Genomic DNA, 16,837 nt, shown 5'->3' on the forward strand with positions numbered 1-16,837 from the left:
TCCACTCAGGGATCAGTCATGTAAATTGGTAATTCCTATAAAAATTGTTTTTGCATTTTACCAAATCATTAGCATAGACCTCACAACTGGGCTGTGCTGTTGTACCCAGGAGCCTGCTGTAGTCACCTGATATGGGAGAAAATATGTGAGGGCATGGATGGTTATAGTCATCCACAGAGTCACAGTGGCTGAGAAGATATTTTGGAGAATTTTGAGGAAACACATTTTTTTTCATCATCGTTCTCAGAAAAACATAATCTCTCTGCCATTTCCATTGCCAAATACATTTTTGTCTATGGTTCATCATCCAACTGAACGTCATCCTCTTGTCTCCCTGCTTCCCACACAACAGAAATTTGACAAGTTTCATATAGATGGAAGCTGGATTCTTGAATTAGTAAAACAAATATTCACAAATACACATGCAATCCTATTCATAGAAAGAGTTAGTCACAAGCCATTTGATTTAGTGAGAATTAAGCATACCATTAAAAATGACCCATGACCTTCCACTGAGAAGTAGAAGACTAAGGATACTATACTCTGAAGTGCTCATTTTGTGTGTTTTTTTTAACCTGAATTAGTTGACAGAAAAATCTGTAGTACCACAAGACCACATATATATATAATTAACATAATTTTATTTAAAAAATAACTGTAAGTGCATTTATTAACGCAACTTCATTAGCTTCAGAAGAGAGGTCATATCGTAAATGTACAAATCAGTAAACCTTGAACAATATAGAAGTAGGTATGTGGGATGGTGAAGGAGCATACTGTTTTTTCATGTTCCTGAAACAGTTATAAAAGTAGTCATTTAGAGTTTTTATTTTATTCTGTGTGCTTTTAACAGATTAAGGAACAGATAACAGAAAGGCATTAAAATTGTTTGATTAAAGACAGTAGTGGTTTTTAATATTAGACCCTTAGAACATATTACATGTCCATGTCCCAAAAAGGAGTGAAGAAATGTAATCCCACTTGGAGTGATATGTCTCGTTTCGGATTATGTGTTTTAATGTTTGTGGGTTTGGTTTCAGTTTTGGTTTTGGTTTTGTTTTTTTCTAATTTTCATCTTCAGCTTTTATACAAGGAATATAGACCAAAGGACTAGATTTCAAGAAAGGAAACCAGAGCATTTCATCTTATTTATTTAGCAAAGAAAATAATTTATCATGTACTTTATAAACTCTTAGTTCTCTCAGTGACAAGTGCTATGGAAATCATGATCTTTTACCACCCATGGATCTGTGTAAAACCATAAAAGTCACAGATAACATTCATGTTATCACATGAGTCCAACTCCCAACTTTCTAGATTTCAAAGTCAAAACAAACTATGAACAGAGGGCAGTGGGGCTCAGCAGAAGATCTGCCATACATTTTTAATTCTTCAATTCCAAAATATCAAATAAATTAAAATGGAGGATTTTTTTTTCCTCTTGATTCAGAGGATTTAGACGGATGATTAGAAAAATATTAGCTCTAACCATTATAGGTGTATGGATAGACTTGATCCTTTTCTTTGTACATTCTTTTATATATATATATGTAAAGATAAACTATATAAATATATTTTATATATGTCTAAAAATAAACCATATATATATATATTTTTTTTTTTAGATGTTCTGATATTTGAGGTAATTTTTTCTATGCCCAACTTTTCTTCAGTGAGCAGACACAGAGGATAAACAGCATGACAACTGTGGACACCTGGGCTTGGCCAGCTCTGGGCAGGGGTACTCTAAGCTGTTCCTGATGCATATTCTATTGGAGGACTAACACAGGAAATTCTGCTTTTTGCTGCCTTTGGCATCTCTCATCCACAGAACCTATCTTCCATTTTACTTTGAGCACAGAGTCAAACAGGAAGCAGTCACTCTGAAAAAACCTTCACAGGGTCTGTATGAACAGGCAGCTATCTGCTTTTTTAGAACTCTCAAGTGATCACTTATGGTCCAAATTTAACTTCTTGTCTTATTGAAGGCAAAGGTCAATATAAATATGGAAGACCTAGACATTTTTAAAAGTGTACAGGCGATTTAAAAATATATTTTGAGGGTAATAAAAACTGTCAAGGTTTTGGTTTTGAAAAACAGAATTACTTCTGAGTGGAAATATTAACCCTTTTATTCAAAGTAAATCACAGAATCAGAGAATGATTGAGATTGGAAGGGACCTCTGGAAGTATTCTGGTCCAAACTCACTCCTCAAGCAGAGCCACCTAGAGCCAGTTGGCCAGGACCATGTCCAGATGGCTTTTGAATATATCCAAGGATGGAGACTCCACAACCTCTCTAGGAAACCTGTGTCAGTGCTTCGTCTCCCTCACAGTGAAAAAGTGTTTCCTGTTGTTCAGACAGAACCTCCTGTGTTTCATTTTGTGCTCATTGCCTTTAGTCCTGTCACTGGACACCACTCAAAAGAGTCTGGCTCAATTTTCTTTGCACCTTCCCTTCAGATATTTATAAACATTGATAAGATCCTCCTGAGACTTCTCTAAGCTGAACAGTCCCAGTTCTCACAGTCTTCCCTCATAGGAAAGATGCTTCAGTCTCTCAGTCATCTTCACTGTTCTTCTCTGGACTCTGTCATATATGTCCATGTCTTTCTTCCACTGGGGAGCCTGGAACTGGACATTGCACTCCATTTGTAGCCTTAGTGCTGAATAAAGGGGAAGGATCACCTCCTTCAACGTGGTGCCAGTGCTCTGCTTAATGCAGCCCAGGAGACTGCTGGCCTTCTTTGATGCAACTGCTAGCTTATGATCAGCTGGTGTCCACTAGGACTTTTCTGTCAAGCTGCTTTCCAGCTGGTCAGCCCCCAACATGTACTAGGTTGTTCCTCCCCAGGTGCTTGACTTTGCACATCCCCATGTTGAAGTTCATGAAGTCTCTGTCAGCCCATTTCTCCAGCCTATCGAGGCCACTTTACAAGGCAACACAGCTGGCCACAACGAAACCACACGATCACTGTTGCACAAACATTTTCTCATCTTACAGTACAAAACAACCATTTGTCAAAAACTGTTGTAGAAAAAGCTCTTACCAAAATTTCTAGCAAATAAATGGGAAAAGGAGATAAGTAAAAATCTAGTTCATCAAAGAAAGCTTCTTTTTCACATCAGTAAATCACATTCTCTCTGAACTCCTATTATCAATCAAGAAAAGCAGCAATGTTTCACAGTAAGGCAATTTAGTAGGAATTTGTGAATGTTGGGAAGTAGCAAATTACAGTAGATACTATCTTGTTCAGCCTGACTAGTTATACTGCCAGCTGAATATGACTATATTAATTATGGGTATTTTACTTCTTTTAATGTAGTGTTTCATGCCTTTACGCAACATAAACTGTAGTAATGGATTAAATGCAGTCTTGAAACCATGACTGCAGAGGGTCTCATCTTGCCTCTTAACATAAGAAGGGTGCTATCAACCCAATGAAAAGACCTTAACTCAATGAAAAGGCCTCCCTTAATGTGGGAGGTTAATTTGGAATTTATGATTGACTTCTTGTGTGGATGCCCATATTCTCAATTCTGAAGTGTGTAATTTGGAATAAAGACCCTTATTTTAGAGTCAGAGGATGTGATTCATCTCATTTTGCTTCAGACATCTACAGCTGAGATGTTTATAATCAAACGAGTCATCTTTATAGTCAAATAGAAAGATAGAGACACCCAGAGGATGTGATTTATATGCCCTATTTTAGATTTCTACCTTTAGAATAAGATGAATCATATACTAGAAAAGAAATTGATTATTAAAGGAAGTCTAAATAAGTGATTCAGTGTGAATATCTAAAGTTCTGTGGGATTAACCTGCTCAGGAGGTCAAAACCAGTTAATTTGCAATCACTGTTTTATATCCTACCTCAGCCTGATTTAATTTGCCATGTAGCTCAGACTTAAATGAATCGGTGCCAACTGCTATATCACTGCTTCCACTTCCTGTTACCTCAGTTTCTCCAAAAAATTCCCATATAAATGCTGACAAATCCTAAACTTACCAACATCTGATGAGATCATTATCTTCAGTGATGCAGTTGCAAAATTTTCACATATTGCATGTAGATTTCTGCTTGCACGTCATTCCAGAGCATTCTTATTTCACACACAGGTCACAGCCTTTGATGACTGGGTTTTTCTGAGTAAATAGTTCATACGATATTTCAACTAGCCTAGATGAAAACTGGTCATTTTCCAGAAAACTTCTACAAAACATATATTCACAGAAAGCATTCTCTGATGCATAATCTTATTCCCTCATTTTGCATTACAGCTTGTCCCACTGATATTATATTGAACACTAAAGTTGATAATATCTAACTGTAGCTCATGCTTGATTTCTTTAGTGTAAGCACAATTTTCAGTAAAGTATTTTAGTGAATAGTAAAAAGGAAGCTTATCAAATTGCTCCTTGCATACAGACAGCAAAGAACTGTTTTCTGTACTAAAAACCTGTGATGGGAAAGAAGATACAAAGCCCAGACTACTGAACAGCCTATTTCAAGTAATTCAGCAAATCAGAAACCTACACTGAGGACAGAACTTTTCAGGCAACAACGGGAATTCAGTTGCAGGCATGATTTTGAAGATTAACAGGGAGATGGCTGAATAATATCAATATCCAGTGTAGTTTGCCTGGGGGTCATGAAGGGAACTCCTTCAGACTGTGTCACGGCAGGATTTCATTCCAGAAGGGAGATTTTTAAATTCAGTGGTACTTTCAGGAGAGACTTCTATTCAAAATGAATTGCTAATAAATCTGTGTCTGTGCTTGGTTTCTTGTGAAAAAAGGAGAAGCCATGCACATAGCGGTGAGATATTGCTGTAAGGATCGCATCCTAACAGATGTGAAGACTAATGTTTCACTGATGGAGTCTCCCGAATTCTGAAGAAAGCCTGTTATGAAAAAGAGTCCCTCATAACTTATCCCCAAATTACTTAATCTATCAGGTTTCATTGGTGAAATATAATGCTGAAGCTAAATTGAACAAGCCTTGGTGATGTTCTATTCTGTGCCCCATTAGCTAGCAAACTTACAATTTAAAGGAGAGAACACCAAGTAGAATCTTTATATTTGTCTAAAAAAACCCCCAGTATTTATCTCATTATATATTTGTGTTCTCACTGCTGAAAGCAACAATACTATTACACATTTACATGCAAAAAATAATATGAAATAATTTTTATCTCCATAGCTTCACTTTTCTATTGAAATCTAAGTAACATTTTCAAGATTCTTCTATTTAGGCTTTTGAAAATGTTACCTTAAGCCATTCCCAGACTCTTCTTGGATGGTTTTCTGATAAAGCAATAGTTACATATAAATACATATCATGTAACTAAACTAAAAAGGAGTTAATGAATAATTTTATAGAGGTGGGTTTTAAAAAGGGCTAGCTACATGAAACACTGAGCTGTTTTGAGTTTAGGAGAGTACAGACAAAATATCAGCAAAATTTTAATTTAGATTAAGCAACTGTAACTTTTCTCACATTCACAGAAAAGGTTTTTCATCCCTTGTCTTCTGCTGTACAGGACTGGTTATTAACCTTTATTCACCAGTAAGGCACATGCCCATGCCTCCAGTAACGTTTCAGCGTCTGCTTGGCTCAGGTGTGACAAATCATTCTATGTACATACTACCACGTATATGATAGATCTCTTAAATAAAAAGTAAATCCACATATTGGATGTTTTGATTAACAAAGATGGGATGGAGTTCAGTAGTGCTTCAGTTTTAAAGAGTCACCTTTTCCATAGTACTGTCCAAATTCAGTCTACAAAATTTATCAAGATTTTATTGACAATAGTGGTGGAATTGTCATCTGAGATAGATTTTTAAAAATTTGTAACTCTAATGATAAAGATATATTAAAAAAAATAAAAACCAATGAAAATAAAATAAATGTTTTCAATATTGGACTATAAACTTCACCACTGAAGAGGCCTTCAAACAGTTATATTAAAGAAGATTAGTATCCACTATCATTCAAATATATAATAGTTAATGCAAATTAATCTTTTTATTTCAAGGTTTAATCTCATAATAAATTATTAGAAATTACAATGATGTGTTCATAGAAATAGACTATGATGCATTTGCCTAGTGTGGCTTCTTATATTCCTATGAATTCAGGCACTGCCTTCAGTTCTCGGTAAACCACAGGTCTGAGACATCACAGCAATTCCCGCAACAAAACCCAACCTTTTACTGTATCCCTTGCTTAACAGTCAGTGCTTGTGATTTCAGTATGAATCACACATTACATTATGTTTTTTTCTTAAAACTTTGCTTCTGGAGATTAGAAATTGCATGAAAATCTCAGGCAGCCAGCTAAGGCATCTGAAATTTTAGTGTAAAGATTTTTTTAAACTTGCAGTTTTTCCACCTCTGCAATAAACAAAGTGGTCCAGTAAGAGCAATGGCTTTGGGACTGTACTGGTAATTTGCACCCTGGATTTCTGGTTTCTTGAACTCCCTATTAATTCTGAAGAGTCTCTGGCTCCCCATTCAATGAACACTCAGGTGCTTTAACTGCCAGGTTGCTGAGAGCGAATCTCCTTGGCTGATTGCTTTTCTGGATTATTTGCTACCTGAGCACTCAGCTTTTCTCAGTGGCAAGCCTTGAAACTGATCTGACAAAGGAGGGCCTGATACTATTAAATGCAAGAGAAAAGGCACTTACAGAGTTCTAGCTCCAAAATTCCCTGTCAGGGAACAAAGCCATACAGTGATGAAGACAATTGGGCAAACTGGAAGAAAGCCAGGGTATTTTTTTTCCCATCAGAAATCTGCCGAGTTTTGACAAATGTTTTCTTGATATCAACATGTTTCAATTCAGTGAATCTGAATTTCCTGATTTGAAAAGTCCCAGCAGAAAATGTCCAGTCATTTCTAGAAGGAAGATAGCAATTTAACTCATTAATAGAATTTAAGCTTTGTGGATTTAATTTTAAATCCAATCCACTCTTCTAGAAAAAAATAAATTATTTATGAGTCATAACAGTTGCACTTAGTTTTGGTTCTCAGGGAAGAGTAACTGAACTCAGTAGTGCTCTTCTAACTCATTGCCTGGCAGTATTGTGAATTCCTCACAAGTATATCCACTTAAGATGTATTCCCATCTGAGATTTTCTTATCTGTTGGAGAAGAGTGCAATAATTTCATGTGTATTATACATCTTTCACTCTTTAAATATTAATGACAGTCTTTTTTCATTTAGCAGGATTTCTTCTTTTCCAGGTTTTTCAGAGATTTGGGGGGGGGGGGGGGGGGGGGAGCTGAGGGGGAGGGAAGTTGGTTTGAATTTTTCATTTGTTTCTTTTGGTAGTATTAATGCCTGCAAGAGTTTCTCTAAATTTGTGAAAGAGGTCATTTTGAGGAAAGAAGGAAAGAAGTCTGTTTGGGGGAAAGAGAAAAAAAATTTCAAGGGGTTTATGTACATATTTTAATTTTTATTGACAAAGGAGAACACCAAAAGAATCTACTGGAAATGTTTGCCATCAGATTTCACACTGTTGCTACACACCTATTTACACTGGGAAGTAAAGTTATTCGTACCACCACTTCAGGCTGGGAGCTTCTCAGATTGCAAAAGCTAAGTAGGATCAGAGCTCCCAGTGTTTAGCTGAAAGAAGTCCAAGGAAAACCCCAAGTGTCAGAGAGTGGGATGGAGGAACCATCTTTCCCTCTGATTTAGTGGAGCCAGGCTGCTGCCAGAGGCAGCATGTATCAACAACACTGGGCTAAACACTTCTGTGCAATTAAGCCACATTCAGTGCAGAAGCAGGAGATCTAAGGTGGAAACATTCTTAGATAAATCTGTACAAACAGTCTGTTTTCCCAGTTGATTTTGTTATTCCATTTATCTGCTTTTCTACCTTCTGTAAAACTAGTCCCATATGATTGATCCAAAGCTCCTGTGATCTGTTCATAGTCTCTGTTTTCTGTTGGGATATTTTTGTAATTACATTTGCTGGTGTCTAAGGTGAGCAAATTCTTTTGAATCCTCTGCACAGCCATTCCACTCTGTTCACAGATTTCAGTTTCTTTCACTGCTACTCAATACAGAGACATCTGATATACCCCCACAGGTTTAAGTACAATCCAAATTAAGCTTGATCATATCTCACAAGTTCTTCGTTATTCTTGAAGAAATCTCTCATGTACCAACAGAGCAGCTGATCTAATCATGTTTTAATGTCTTCTGTGGATGTTTTTGTGAAACCTTCCCCCTGTTATTTTCTACTCACTATGCTGTCTTACAGCTGTTGACCTCTGTGTATATGAGTAGTTTGAGACACCATATATATTGGACATTTACTTTGTTTTTTATTAGTTTTACCTAATTAAAACAATTGTCCTTATCAAGAACATTTATTTTCTTGATATGATGCTGTATGAAGTGAAACTGTTTGAGATGGCAACTCAAATACTTGTAGCTATACATAGTTCTTCATCTTGAGGATGATCTTACACATTAACAAGATTTTAGCACATCTTTATTCAAGCCATCATGAAAAGCAATTCCAATGTCATACTGTGATTATGAAAATGGCAACTCCACTGTCTCAGGATGCATGTTTCCTTCTACTAACTGCCAGGGATAAGAATCTAAATATCATCAATGAACAAGTATATTCCATTAATACTTCAGGAATTCTCGAAATAAGCTGAAATGAGACTTGCTCCAACTCTAACAAAAATTGAAATTTTTCTCACTGTACAGAAAGTCCAGCTAATGTATAAGCAGCCCAGTTTCAGAAAAGTTGTCTCTTTCATCTTTGTAAAGGCTGATAACAAGGTTACTAGTGTAATTCCTGTAATTTTCTCCCCTTTAACACTGAGTGTTTGCCATGGATCAGATTTATTTCAAATCCCTATTCCAGCAAGGGAGCAGTTTCTCAGACCCTTCATAGGCATATGCTTAGTAAGAATTATCTAGACAGCGTGTCACAGAACCACTTTTAACAGTTCCTAATCGTCAATCAGGAATTTTATTTGGACCAGTGTGGTTCCCCTCTTCTCAACCAAATCCATCACCAATAGCCCTTACCTATACATAGGCAGAAAACATTATTTGGTCTAGCAGCTACTTAAAAGTAAGACTCCTTCATCTACTAAACCATCAGCAAATAGCTTACAGCAGCTTTCCCCATAGTCCTGTGAAACACTCAGAATTTTCTTTCTATATTTGTAAGTCATTTGCAATTCATTGTAAAAATACTTTTATTAGTCCCAGGATATTTGACCATGCACTTTTTGTGCTATAATATGCATTCTATTACTCTATTCATCAAAGGCATACACTGTTGTTGTATGTTGTGTAGTTGTTCATGATGCCTCTGAACTTTGTCATGACCAGATTTCATTAACACTGTCCCATGAATTAAAATATTTGAGAATACTGGTCCTCTAATTCATCTTGGAATAATGTCCCTCCCATCTTAGATTTTTCTCTTCATCATTACCTATTGTTACTATCTCTATAGTAAGATTTATATTTACCTTACAGTTACTTTATAGACTTCATCCTCTCCATCTTCTGTAAGTGGGATTTGATTAAATATTTCACTAAAGTCTTTGAGCAGCCCCATCTAAACTAAACTAGCTGGGTTTGGTCCAGATAATGCCAGAGGTCTCTTCATCCTCAATTATTCTATGTTCCTATGGCTATTTGTTTAGACTGTCAAGATCCCTAACATTTTTACTCTAAAAGGAAAAAGAATAAGTTATCTGGTACACCAACTTAGCCTAACATGACTTATTTTGCTATACAAATTGCTGGTTTGTTCCATTTTTTTTTCACCTCCATGTCTTACCTTGAAAATCTGACATGTAGCCTGGTACATATGTGGTCAGATAACATACCTGTATGTCCTGGTTTCAGCTGGGGTAGAGCTAATTTTTCTTCTTAGTAGCTAGAATAGTGCTGTGTTTTGCATTCAGTATAGGATTTGGTGTAAGAAGAATGTTAATAATATACTTATGTTTTTAGTTGTTGCTAAGAAATCAAGGACTTTTCAGCTGCCCCTGTCCATTCCATGCACAGGTGCACAAGAAGCTGGGAGAGAGCACAGCCAGAGCACCAGACCCAAATTGGCCAATGGAATATTCCATATCATGTAAAGTCATGCTCAGTATATAGATGAGGGTGGTCTGGGAAACAGAGGGCCTCTCTCTTCTGGGATTGCGATTTTGGGATTTTCTCTTCTCTGGGATGACTAGCCTAGAACGCTGGGCATCAGTCAGCGGGTGGTAAGCAATCATGCATTACTCATTTGTATATTCTATTATTACTATTATTATTGTTGCTGTTGTTTTTATTATTATTGTTATTATTGTTGTTGTTTATTATTATTATTATTATTATTATTATTATTATTATTATTATTATTATTATTATTATTATTATTATTATTATTATTATTATTATTATGATGTTTAATTTCAATTATTACATTGTTTTTACCTCAACCTACAAATGTCCTTACCTTTACCCCTTCAATTTTCTCCCCCATCCCCTGGGGTGGGGGAGGATGAGTGAGTGGCTGTGTGGTATATGGCTGCTGGCCAGGTGTAAACCACAACACTGTGATGTTGTTTTATCTGTTTTATGACATACTGCACCCCACGGACTAAGCTTGAGTAAAATACACTTCTCCTTCTAGGGTTGAATTAAAAACTAAAGAATCTAAATAAAAAATAAACGCATTATTCCCCATCATAATTTCACTTACTGGTCTGTCATCTTTATTCATCTTTACTAGTTTGTGTTGCCTCTTTTTTTTTTTTTTAGTAGAGTTACTTTAGTTTGGATTTGCTGGTCTTCATCTTTGAGATTTAAGTTCTTGTTATTTTTTTCAGTCTGTTAAACTGAAGATCTCATTAATATCTGGCAGTTTCTTGATGGGAAGATAGAAGTAGACAAGACACAAGTCATGTGCTCATCTTTTTATTCATTTACACATGTTGAATTCTTTCCACTGTTTTCAGTACTTTTTCCCTTAAATTATGTCTATATACTCTACATTTTTTAAAATAATTTCAAATGGGGACATAAGACATAAAAGCAGCATCTGATTGTCCAATGGCATATTCAGAAGTCTACAAAAGTTTTAGTATTTTGCTGAATTGTCATGAGGGTTACGTTTTAACGGTCACTGTTCTGTTTCCCAACTTTACTTTTATAGCAGTACCACTTGCCCTTCAACAGATTTACAAATTCCTGAATGTTGCTATTTTTCATCATATAAATTAGGAATAAGTCAAGTGAGATTCAAACAGCTCTCTCATGAAAAGATAACTACTTAATAAGACAAGATAAAATTAATTTTAAAAGTACATTCCTCACTTATTGTAGGTTGAATGGCCTATTGAACAATTATCTTTTCAGTGGTTTCTCTTAGGACAGTAATTTCAGTCCTAAGTACTGAAAAGGATGGGCTATGCCAATAAGCCTTAACATGAGAGGGAATTTTCCCTGCCTCAGGTTCTGATCGGAATGCAAGATATATTCACAGTGACAGCTATACATTTACTGAACATGTTTCAAACGAGTTGCAGGGAGCAGAGCAATTATTTTTGTCCACTCTTCAAAACTTTCAGCTTTCTAATATATCTTCAGTTTGAAAACAATTTTCTGTAATAAATGCATCTGTACATGCAATATAATCAATATTTTCTTAAAATTGGGAAAAATTAAAACTGTTGTGGCATGCAGGCTATATCTCTTATCTAAATTTACTCTTAAGCTTTATTTATGTCATCTTAGCCTTAAGTTTTCTTGTTTTTATTAGTTAACAGTATCTTGCAATGAACAGTTAAAACATTGTTACTATGGGTGTTGTTCATGTTTGACAAATATAAGATATTCTTCACCTTTTTTAGCCTTCTTTCATAGAAATTCTCTAGTTATTTAGAAGCAGTTCTCTACATAGTTCAGATAGAGCTTCCATGCTTCATATTTCTACGTAAGACAGGCATTTTACTAAAATAAATACAAAATGTAAGTGAAAATGTAGATTTTCATCTACAAGTTTGGCTTGCAGTATCTTTGTCCAGAGGACATTTCAATCCAATTACTTTCCATTTCACTCTTCCTACTTCCTTCAATTTCACACTTGGAAAAAAAAAACCATATCTAGAAAAATACCCAACTGAAGTGAATGTAGTTCGGTAAACCATTATTAAGCCAGTACTGTAACACAGAGATTCACAAGTCTATGTCGTCTAGACTCCATAAATAATTTTTATATGTATATAGATTTTAGAATTACATTGCTGTAAGGAGAGACAGAGCTTTTTTTTTCATCCAGTATACTATTTTATAATGGAGTTTCATCTTTTAGGACTTCCTCTCATAAGTGAAGTCTTGCAGTACTTTAACTCAGATAGTAAAAAAGCACACTTCCATTAGCAAGATATTATTGCCCATTAATGCAAGACAGGAAGGAGGACCCAGGAACTACAGACAAGCAACTAGGCTTAACTCACTCTCAGTCCCTGGGAAAGTTATACAGCAAATATTCCTGGAAACAGTCTCCAAACACATGGAAAAGAAGATGACTTGGAACAGTCAGAAAGACTTTATGAAGGGTAAATTATGTCTGACCAACCTGGTTGCCTTCTACAATGACGTGATTGGTGCTTTGGACAGAGGAAGAACAGTAAATATTTCATGCCTTGATTTAGTAAGGCCTTTAACACTGTGTCCCACAGCATGCCTATGGCCAAATTGGTAATACCTGAATAAAGTGGCTGAAAAATTCACTGGACTACTAGGCTTTAGGAATTGTGATCAGCACATAGCTGGTTACTAGTGACATTTTCAGAGTTTGATACTAGAGGCACTTCTGTCTAATATCTTTACCAACAATCTGGGATGGAGTACACATCCAACATATTCCCAAATGATACCAAACTGGGGGAGTAATCGAAAGCTGGAATAGTGGTGCTGCCCTCCATCTTCAACAAAGGCAAACGCAAAGTCCTGCACCTGGGATGGAGTAACCCACACAACAACATAGTCTGGAGACAGACTGGCTAGGGAGAAGATTTGCAGCAAAGGATCTGGGGGTTCTGCTGAACAAGGTAAACATGGGTCAGCAGTGAACCCTTACAACAAAGAAGGCCACAAGCCTTCCAGACTGAATTTACAATGTACAGCCAGGACACTGAGGGAAATTATTCTTTCCCCCTACACTTGTGAACCTCTGCTGGAAACACTCTGCTTGGTTCTAGTGTCCCCAGAAGAAGAAATACATTAACAGATGGTAGTAAATCCAATAGTGTGCTAACAAGTTTGTTGAGGGCTGAAGCACATGGCAGACAAGGAGAGATGGAGAGAACAGGATTTGGTCAGCCTGGAGAAGGGAATGTTAAAGAGAATGTTATTGCTATCTGCAACTGCCTAATGGGACAACAGAGAGAAGACAGCCAGACTCAAAAGAGTACAGAGGAAAGACAGAAAGTAATAGACCCAAGCTGACGTACAGGAATTTCCAGTTAGATGCCACAGAAAATGTTTTCACTATGAGGATGGTCAAACACTGGACTGGGCTGTCCAAAGAGGTTGTAGAATTTCTATTCTTGGAGATTTTCAAAACTTGACTGGATAATCCTTGAGCTGATTGGACCTGCTCTGAGCAGAGAGTTGGAAGCAATCTTCAGAGGTCTCTTCCTACTTAAATTATTCAATGGTTCTATGATTCTATGAGATGTTCATTTCTTAGTTGGTCTAATGAGAAAATTCCTTTTGGGGACACCAGATTTAGTAGAACTCTCAAAGAAATCTATCTAAAGGGATCAGAGTTCTTTTAAAAATAGTGTCTAAATATAGTGCATGTGAAAATCAGATCTTAAGATACGTATTCTGAAATATATAAATGACAACAAAGGTGCCGTTCTGCCTCAAAAAAGTGTGGTATTGTGCATATATTTTCATTAATATTTACATGTGGTTAAAATATTGGAAGCCATATGATCATTTCAATAGTGAACTATTCAAATCCATGCAAAACTCCTCACTTAAACCTGTTTTTTGACAATTACTTTTAATATCATTGCAGATATCAAAAATACTTTCCAGTCAGCTTTCTTCCCCTGACATAGATAGATGTTTTGCTGATGTGATTGACCTCTAGGCCCTCTTAATGCAGCTAGATGGTGAAAACCAATCTGATCTTTTGCCTTGTAGGGCAAAGCTTAATCCAATAAAAATCTCTACAATTACAGGATTCACCAGAAATAAAATCCACACAGAAATTCATCAATTACACTTAATAAAGATACAGATTAATAAATTGATTCACCTTGCAAAGTTATTTGTGCAAAACCCCTCTTTCTTAAGTAATACTTAACATTTTACTCTACTTGGTTTTGAAGTATATCCTAAAGCACTTAGATTTCTTCTCTGCAGACAAGCAGTGCTTGGGTCCAATTTAACTGAATTGGATACTGAAATGAATACTTTGACTTGTGTAAGGAGATTTACACCACCAGATTAGTCTGTGGAAAATGAAAAGTCCCTGTGCTATTTGTGATCTTTTATTATTAGCTACAGAATTTCCAAAAGATGACAAAAGTTTAGTGTTGTTTTTTTCTTATTTGCTATAATATCATTAGCATCCAGAATTAATATATAATCTGCTTGCTGGATTACCTATCTTGTATTTGGTGTTTGTAATGTACTCATCTGGTAATCACACATGAGAAAAATTATGTAAGCCCTGGTCATTTCTGCAATGAAAAAAAAAAAAAAAAAAGCCTGGAATATTTACTTCACTCTTCTTCCTTGTGTGAGCATGTTTATACCACCCTCAGAGAGCCTTCAAATCATTTAGTTTTCTAAATTTCAGAACTAGTCCTTGCTAATCACACACTCTCCCAATGTGTAATAACTGTGGATTTGCAAAAGAGCTATCATGCTTTGCTTCACTGGTTATTTCACAATAGCATCCATCTCTAGACAAACATTATGATTTTACCAGCTTTTCATTTTTGAGTAGCAACCAAGAGGTTTTGAAGTAATTATTCCATAACACGTTTCCTCTGCACAGTTTGATATAACCAAGATTCCTCTGAGCATCTTCTTTTAGTCTAAAATTCAAATTCCTAATAACATCAAAGACTGGAGTTATTGCTAGTGATTTTTACAATGGCTTTGATTCCCAAAGGTACTGTAAATACTAAAAAAAATTGACTAACATCGTTTTGTTCCAAGAATGGTAAGCTGTGAAAGAAAAACAGGTTCACAACTGATTACCTTTTGTACCTAGTCAATAATAGATCTTCTGGTAACGTGACTGTGTATGGCAGATATAAATTGCAATATTGGCAACATTTGTATTTAGCATCCTGAGGTTAAAAATTATTTAGTAAAACATAATGATTAAAGTACAATACAAGAATTCAAGAGCATTTAATATCAATGTTTTCAAAAGGGCATGTCTTAGAAATTTTGATCATACTGCAATCTGCTCAAAGCTGTTAAAGTATGGATAATTTCGCTCAATTTTCCAGTAGGTTTCTGCCTTGAATAAGTAAATAGCGGGTAATGGTTTGTGTCAAAGTCCTTGTAACACTCCATTAAACATAAAGCATGACAATCTGATCAGATGTCTCTTTTATAGTCAGAAACTGACTTGTGACTTTGGGAGTTACTCAGCTGCATCAGGTCACATCAGAAGTCTAGTCTTTTCATCTTCTAAAAATCCCTTATGGCTTTACATCTGACAAATTTTGAATCATAGCATCATGACCTCACTTTTAAAACTGCATTTGATATAGTCCAAGCACTGTTACTGAATGGAAAGTAGAACACTCTTCTGCTGGGGACTGTATAAAAGGAAATCCTCTCTTTTTTTAATGTTTTAGATTTATATCATATTCTTAAGTGTCAAGTATTTCATTTACATTACAAGAAATTAGACTTCAGAATTGTCAGGAGTCTAGCTTAAAATACACACAAAACCAAAGTAATCCAGAATTAAAAGAGAATAATTTGTTCAAACATTAGTATTTCATGAAGATAAAGTTTAAAAACAAACAAGCCCTCATTTAAATAACTTAGAATAGAGATTCCAGATAAATATAGAAGCAGAGATTCTCTGTACACAAATATAAATTGTCTGCTTATGTAAAGTCTTTCTAATTATGTATATTTAATATAACATTAAAAATTTAAATCTTGATGACTCCCCACCTGTAACGGAGTCCTATATCTTTCAGAAATTGTTTGTCAATTTCTTTCTTTTCTGCAGGGTAATCTCACTTGTCTGAAGTTCCATAGAAAAGGAAAGGTTAGTACGTGGTAAGTGAGGGAAAGAATAAAGACTCGAAGCATAGAAGACAGAAGAAGAGCAAGGAAAGATGGAGAAAAAATCAGTTTGTTCCCAACGTTCAGCAGAATAGATCATCAATGGAACCTTTTTAATGGTCAAGGAGCAGTCTCAGAGAATTGTGAAAAGAACCATTGGCAAAGACAGGTGCAATAAAACAGACACTTTATTCCTTCAAATTCATGACTTTGCACCTTTGGCATGACGAAGATTTACAGTTTGTAGCCAAACCTTTGTTTTTCCCCTGGGACAGGGAAGAATTTAAATCATGCCCCTTCCTGACTAATATTGTAGAAGACATGGTCTACCATTCCTGGAATGCTGGAACTATGAAAATGACTTGGTGCTATTACAAAAAGCATTTCTATAAGCTTATTAAAATTTTAGATGTCTGATTTTATACAAGAATATATGACTGCTCTATGCAAGCTCATCTGATTAAGTATATCATCTCTTATTTGAAGCCATTCTTTCTTGCACTCTTGGA

This window comes from Tyto alba, unplaced genomic scaffold (assembly GCF_018691265.1).
Source record: "Tyto alba isolate M040663 unplaced genomic scaffold, T.alba_DEE_v4.0 Super-Scaffold_45, whole genome shotgun sequence".
Classification (NCBI taxonomy): Eukaryota; Metazoa; Chordata; class Aves; order Strigiformes; family Tytonidae; genus Tyto; species Tyto alba.